This window comes from Myotis brandtii, unplaced genomic scaffold (genome assembly GCF_000412655.1).
Source record: "Myotis brandtii unplaced genomic scaffold, ASM41265v1 scaffold68, whole genome shotgun sequence".
NCBI classification, from domain to species: Eukaryota; Metazoa; Chordata; class Mammalia; order Chiroptera; family Vespertilionidae; genus Myotis; species Myotis brandtii.
This window is the reverse complement of record NW_005370657.1, coordinates 2211986-2219859: the sequence shown is the minus strand read 5'-3', so window position 1 is coordinate 2219859 and position 7874 is coordinate 2211986.

The following is a 7874-nucleotide window of genomic DNA, read 5'->3' as shown; positions in this document are numbered from 1 at the left end:
CCAAGCCTGCCAACACACACACACACACACACACACACACACACACACACACACACACACCCCTCTACCCAGCCCTGACTGCTCATCCTCTTGATCTTTGTCCCGTTCGTGGCAGACCCTCCCAGCCCCAGGCCTGCCTGGACAGCACATAAGAATAAGTGACAAGAGAGGCATAAAGGACTCAGAGTAGGTGGGTGACAGGGTTCGTCAGCTGTGCCTGGGAAATCAAGGAAAGCTTCCTGGAGGAAGGAACAGCCAGAACAAGTGCTCACAGGTGGGACCTGCAGGGCACCAGTGCGGCGGGGCACACCCAGGTTGTATTGAGGGTCCAAGAGCCAGAGATGGCAGGAGGTGACATCCTGGTGTGTGCCAGGGGTCAGTCAGGCCCTTGGCGGTGGGAGAACGCCTGGCACATCCTCTGATTTAGCTGGGAATAACGTCACCACACTAAGATTTTGAATACTACAGATGAGTATATGTAATGTACTTATTTGTGTCCTAAAGAATAATAATAATTTTTAAAACTCCTGTGCGCACTCCTTAGATAAAGAGAATGCACATTCTCGGTCCCTTGGAGCCCTGATGTCCCAGGAGCATCTATTTCTTCACTTGGAAACTCTGGCCCAAATCAGAAAGGAGTGATGTACAGAAAGTTCTTAGCACAGAACCTGCGGGAATGTGCCCCGTGGCGGGCGGCCCGGCCTGCATCTCCCGCCTGTGGCAGAACCCCCAGGCGCCTTTCTAGGGCAGCACCCCACTTTCACGCCTCCCCTCCCTTATCAAAGCGTGGAGGACTTTGCTACTAAATCCCCACGACAGACCAGGAGCTACTTTCAATTTCCCTACTAAACCTGCAGTTACCAGAGTCAGACCACGAGGTGGCGATCGAGAGTCAGGCAGGGGAACGCCCAGTGGCGGCTGGGCTCGGAGCTGCTGGGCGTATCGCGGAGCCCTCGGATTATGGCCAGGTACCGTGTGGGCGCTTTATGGGGACGATAACCTTGAGAAGGAGGTGTGAGCATCTCGTTTTACAGGACAGGAAAGTAGGCTCAGAGATCGTAAGTAACCGGAGGCCACACAGCTAGGAAATGGCAGAGCCGGGCAGTAACAGACAGACACACCGGAGGAGGAAAAATAGGGAGGTGGGAGGGGGAGGGGCGGGAGAAATAGCAGCCTCTGCTGAGCACTTGTTTCAGCCACTCCTGGCCTGTTTGGCTCATCCCACTGACATCTCACACTGACCTGGGAGACTACCCCCATTTTGTTGATATGGAAACTGAGGCTTAGAGAAGCTAAAAAGCCTTGGGAGGCTGTTTATCCTCAGTGCCCTGGCTCCTGGGGAATCACCCTCCCTGGAGGACTGCAGGGTGAGTAGAGAAACACTGAGTACCCCCACCCCAGCCCTGCCCAGCCCCTTCTCCTCCAGCCCTCCTCAAGGAAGGACAGACAGCAGGCTCAGGTCCTGCCCAGGCACATGAGGGGGCTCCCTCGCCTGAGCAAGATCCAGGTCCACCTTCAGAGTGTGCTGGCCCCTGTAGATGCTTCCAGAACAGGGGATGAGGGTCACAGCAGGGAGCCCCTGACCAGGGTCAGTGTTTCATTCTGATCATTGCAGTCACGGGGACCTACCCATGGGGGCAACTGATCTGGTGGGGCCTGGGGCTCTGGCGTTTGGGGGTTCCCCACCACACCCAGCTTCGGGGAAGGTATGAGTGTTGTCAAGCTCGAATCCTAGCTCTGCCACTCGCCAGCCGTGGCCTTGGACAAGTCTCTGTTTCTTTATACCAGTGGTTCTCAACCTTGGCTGCACATTAGGATCACCTGGGAATCTTTTTTAAATCCTGATTTCTGTGCCTCAGAATTTCAAGGCCCAGAAATCAGGATTTAAAAAAGATTCCCAGGTGATTCTAATGTGCAGCCAAGGTTGAGAACCACTGCTTTATACACTGAAGGGCGAGCACGGGGCCATCATGAGGATCACATGAGTAAGAGCCAGGCACAGGTTCATCGACCCCAGGCACTCAAACAGTGGGGTTAACATTACCCACAGGTGCCCTCACTTCTGCCCACCCAGGAGGCTAGCCCTCAGCCCAGCACACTGAACCACAGGGGCCCAAGAGCCCTTAGCCATGGCATCAGTGAGCCTCCCCCACTCCTCTCGGCCAAGAAAGCTTCCAGAAGCTATGTTCCCTGTGACACCAGCCTTCCAGTCCCCGGGATCTTTGGCTGACAGACACCTGGGGCTCCCATGCCCTCAGGGGCCACACCAGAGGAGGCACTGAGGCATGGGCAGTGGGAGCTTGTCCCTCCCAGGCAGCGGACCTGAGTCCACGGGCCCAGGCCTCCTGGCCAGAGCACATCATCCCCTGTGAGTGGTACAACCCAGAAGGTGGGTCACCTTGGATCCAAGTTACAGGGATGCTGGACGCTATATTCCTTGCCACAGGGGGGAGCCTTAGAGACCGCAGCCAATGCACAGAGAGAGGTAAGGAGAAAGGCACGGAAAGAGGCCGCCCCGAGCTTTCATTCAGTTTATGGAGGCATTAAAAGGCTAACAGACAAATGACTAATAGAGTATTTTATTGCTTAAGCTAGCCTGAGTCTCTGTCACCTGCCACCAGAACCCTGACGAAAACCCACACCATCTGACAGGGTTATTGGGTGAATGAGATAATATTTCCACGTTGCTGGCATAAAAATCAGTACTAAAAAAAAAAGGAGCTAGGATGATTCTCAACAGAGCACAGTAATGACCTCCGCATCCCTCCCGCCCCCGGTTTGCAACATTGCCCCCTTTGTTTATAGCAATGTGGTTTGTGAAACTCTACCTCACAGGCACAGACTTTGAGCTGGTATTTAAAAGGAGACATTGTTTGGGGCATTTTTTTCCCCTGCAGATTCCATTCAACTGGATATTGTCAGAGATTCCTGAGGACAAATGAAAATAATGATCGTTGCCGTAAAACACACAATGAGCACCACACATCGGCCCTGCAAGGGCAGTTCCTGCCATCTGAGCTCTGGTGGCCAGGAGCACCCGCCTGGTGTGGGGTCCCCTCTGGTCCCCACGCCCCTCCGGTCCCCCCACAGCTGGAACTGGGAGGCTGTGCCGCGGGCCCAGGCATTGGGGTACTCCATAAGCAACAGAGTTCAGTTGAAAAAGTGAATTACTGGTGCTGAGTTACTAACAAGCAAATAATCAGGTTATACCCCTCACAGAAATGCCCACAGACCGAGCGATTGTGACAAGGGCAGAATACGGGAGTCACGCTCTGCAGAGCACAGGGAAGCTGAAACTCAGGGAGAAGGCAACTTAGGGCGATTGTTCTTTCTGCTTCTGAAATGCCCTGCCCGACATTAAGAATGACAATGACCAGGCCAATGCTAACAGCTGTTGTGTGTGTGCTGAGTACTCATCACAGCCAGGGCCTTCAGGCACTACCTCATTTCATTCTTATTCAAAGTAGCATTCTCCCCATTCTACAGACGGAGACACTGAGGCTCTGAGGCCTCAAGGAGCTTGTTCAAGGTCATAGAGCTAGCGAGTGAGATCCTGAGAGCAGGTTACCAGTGTAAACAGGGCAGACGGAGAAAAGCCCCAATTTTTTTTTGCAACTCTGCCCTTCTGAGGGGTGGGGCGGGCTTCACCAGACCAGGCTCCAAGCCAAGGAATGGAGGAGGAGGCCTCTTCCCAGGAGAGGACTTAGCAGGACTGAGCTGCATGGCCCGTCCTAAGCTGCTCCCCAGGCCCTGGCCAGCACGTTGGCTCAGACATGCCAGGACAAGAGAAGCAGGGAGGAAGGGAGACTGCCGGCCAGAAAGCCACCCTCCCTCTCTGGCCAGCCCAGCCCTAGCACATCTGTGCCTCTCACATCAGTGCCTTGTGCTGACGGGATCTCTAGAGCTCAGAGCGGTCAGCCACATGCTAAGTTCACACGGCCAGTCGCACGGATGGGGAAGGGAGGGGAGGAGAGTGGGTTCATTTTCAAGATTAAAGTTCCATTCCCCACCCCAAGAGTCCCGGGAGGAATTTTGTAGGTTTGGAGCCTAGAACGTTGATGACTATGAGGCTGGTGAGGAGAAGAAGCAGGAAGAAGTGGGGGCCATCCAGGGGGAGTCCAGATGTAGGAACCAGTGCAGGAGCTGGGTCCCCCGGGATCCCTTTCCAAATCACTGGGGAAGCTGCCCGAGCCAGAGGACTCTCCTACCACTGAGCAGAAAGAACAGTAAGTCAAACTACTGTGACTTCCTCCCCTCTGCATTTTGGCTAATTCCTGATCCCCTATGTCAGTGGTTCTCAACCTTCCTAATGCCGCGACCCTTTAATACAGTTCCTCATGTTGTAGTGACCCCCAACCATAAAATTATTTGCGTTGCTATAGACACTGTTACTCTACCCCCTCCCACTTTACAGACGAAGAAACTGAGGCTCAGAGGTTATAGTGCAGTGGTTCTCAACCTTCTTAATGCTGCGACCCTTTAATACAGTTCCTCATGTTGTGGTGACCCCCAACCATAAAATTATTTTTGTTGCTACTTCATAACTGTAATTTTGCTACTGTTATGAATCGTCATGTAAATATCTGATATGCAGGATGTATTTTCATTGTTACAAATTGAACATAATGAAAGCATAGTGATTAACCACAAAAACAATATGTAATTATATATGTGTTTTCTGATGGTCTTAGGCGACCCCTGTGAAAGGGTCGTTCAACCCCCAAAGGGGTCGCGACCCACAGGTTGAGAACCGCTGCCCTATGTCATTCTGTGTGGGTTGTTACTGAGCTTTATGCAATGATATCATACTGTGCATAGTCCTCTGCCAGTTCGTTTTTTTATTCATGTTTTATTTTTGCCCACATTCACCCACCTTGTTGCATGTAGCCATCATTTATTGCTCTATAACACTCCATCTATTTATTAGTTCTCCTATAGCAGACATTGGGCTTTGCCGGTTTTTCACTAGAATGAGCAAGGCTGCAGTGAGTGTCCATCTGCTTTTATGGTGTGCGGTTTCTTTGGTCTTACTTTCAAAATCCTTCCCTAGCCTCTTGTATTTTCTTCTTAAATTTTAAAGTTTTGACTTTCACATTTAAATTTCAGATTCCTGCCCTAGCCAGTTTGGCTCACTAGATAGAGCATCAGCCTGCAGACCAAAGGGTCCCAGGTTCAATTCCGGTCAAGGGCATATACCTTGGTTGCAGGCTCCTCCCCAGCCCAGGCCCTGGTCAGGGCTCATATAGGAGGCAACCAATCAATGTGTTTCTCTCACATCGATGTTTCTCTCTGTCTTTCCCTCCCTTTTCCACTCTCCCTAAAAATCAATGAAAAAATATCCTTGGGTGAGGATTAGCTAAAAAATAAAAAATAAAAATAAATTTCAGCCTGGCCAGCATGGCTCAGTGTTTGAGCGTCAACCTATGAACCAGGAGGTCACAGTTTGATTCCCAGTCAGGGCACATGCCTGGGTTGTGGGCTCAATCCCCAGTAGGGGGCGTGCAGGAGGCAGCCAATCAATGATTCTCTCTCATCATTGATGTTTTTATCTCTCTCTCCCTCTCCCTTCCTCTCTAAAATCAATAAAAATATATATATTTAAAAAATAATAAATTTCAGATTCCTTTCCGTCACTATCCTAAATGTTGTCTTTTTCTGAGTTGTTTTACAAGCAAGAATAGAGAAGAAAAATTTAGTTTTGAATATTATATCCTGCTACCTTGATAAAATCTTACTAATTTTAATAGCATCTCAGTACATTATTTTAGATTTTAATGTAGGTAATCATATCATCTGGAAATGATATGTCTTTTCTAAACATTACAACTTGCCTTCTTTCCTTCCTTCCATCTTTATTCTTTTCCTTGTTCTTTTGTATTAAACACATTGTCTGGGACTTGCATTAAAATATTGATTAGGAGGATATTAATTAGGGTCCCTGTCATGTTTTGTTAAGAAGAATGCTTTTTCATTTTACACTACGATTTTACTACATTTTGCTAGTTAAGAAAATTCCCTTATATTCCTAGTAAGAATCTTAATCATGAAAGGATGTTGATTTTGATTAAATGCTTTTTCAGCATCTAACCTTTCTCCCTTAACCTATTACTGCATATATATTTACATTTTTTATATATAAATAGCATATAACATGTAATTCGTGATATATAATATGTAATATATAATTATTATACATCATATACTATAACATATTGATTATATTAACATATAATATATGTTGTTAAACCACCCTTATATCCATGGTATAAACCAGCGATTTTCAACCTTTTTCATCTCATGGTACACATAAATTAATTACTAAAATTCTGTGGCACACCAAAAAATATGGTATATTTTCTGACGATCTGACAAAAAAATAGGTAGATTTTTTATTCATTCACACTGGATGACTATTGTTGTGTAGGCTGTTGTCATTTTTTATTTGACAATCTAAGGGAAACGAGGTCAGTGCCCCTGACTAAATAGTCGGATACTGCATGTTTTAAAAATTCTTGTGGCATACCGGTGTGCCTGCCACGGCTCACTGGTTGAAAATTGCTGGTATAAACCCATTTGGTCATGATTTTTCAATGTTTTATTGGATTCATTTTTCTACTAATTTTTATCTAGGCATATGGGTGAGGTTGTCTGGGTCTGGGTATAAAGTTATAGTGATTTCTCAAAGTGTTCCCCTATTTTCTATACTCTAGAAGAGTGTGTATAAAATTATAATATCTGTTCTTTTAATGTTTGAAATCATCTGGACTTGATGTTTTCTATGTGGAAATATTTTACCTACCTAGTCAATTATGTTTAGTGGCTATGGGACTATTGAGGATTTTTATTTCTTCTTGAGTCAGTTTTGATATGGCATGTTTCAAGGAATTTGTGCCTTTTGCCTGCTTCAAAATTTATTAATATAAAGTTGTATAAGATATTCTTTTTAATCTTTTTAATCTCTGCTCTATCTGTAACACTGTTGTCTTTCTGATTCTTAATATTATTTTTAAGCTTGTATCTTTTAAATTTTTGCCAGTTTTTTTTTAATCTATTTTAGTAGTCTTTCAAAGAACCAGTTTTGGCCTTGTTAATTCCCTCTACTGTGTCTTTATTTTTCATTTCATTATGTGGTATCCTTTCTTCTACTTTCATTGAGTTCTGTTGTACTTTCTCTAATATTGTAAGTTGGATACTAGCTCATTAATCGTCAGCTTTTCTTTTTTTAAAAAAATATAAGCGTTAAAAGCTCTAAATTTCCCTCAAACTACCATTTTTGCTGCCCTACACAAATTTTGATATGTAATATTTTCCTTCAGTTCTAAGTACTTTAAAAAGTTTCCAGTGTGATTTTTTTTCTAATTTAAAAACATGAAAATATTTTTACTTATCATTTTATCATTGACTTTTAACCTAGTTGTATTGTAGGTTATAGAAATATGACCTGTATGATACCAGTTGTTATAATTTGACTAGAATTACATTATGTTCTAGTGTGTGGTCACTCTTTATAAATTTTCCATGTGCATGAAAGCACATGTACTCTCTAATTGTTGGGTTTAGGATTTTATCAACATCCATTTGTTCAAGTACATAAATTGTGTAGTTTAAATCTTCTATATCTGAATTTTTTCTTTGCTCAAGATATTAATAACTGCAAGAGATATTGAAGTCTTCTATAATAATCATGGATTTTTTCAAATTTTCTCTCTAGCTCTATTTGTTTTGGCTTTGGATATTTTGAGGCTATTTTATTAGTTGAATAATTTTATCTTCCAGGCACACTAAAAGTTTTATCATTACTAGGAACTTCCTTTATCTCTTACAATAATATTTAACTTAATGACTTTTTTATACTAATACACCACCCCAATTTT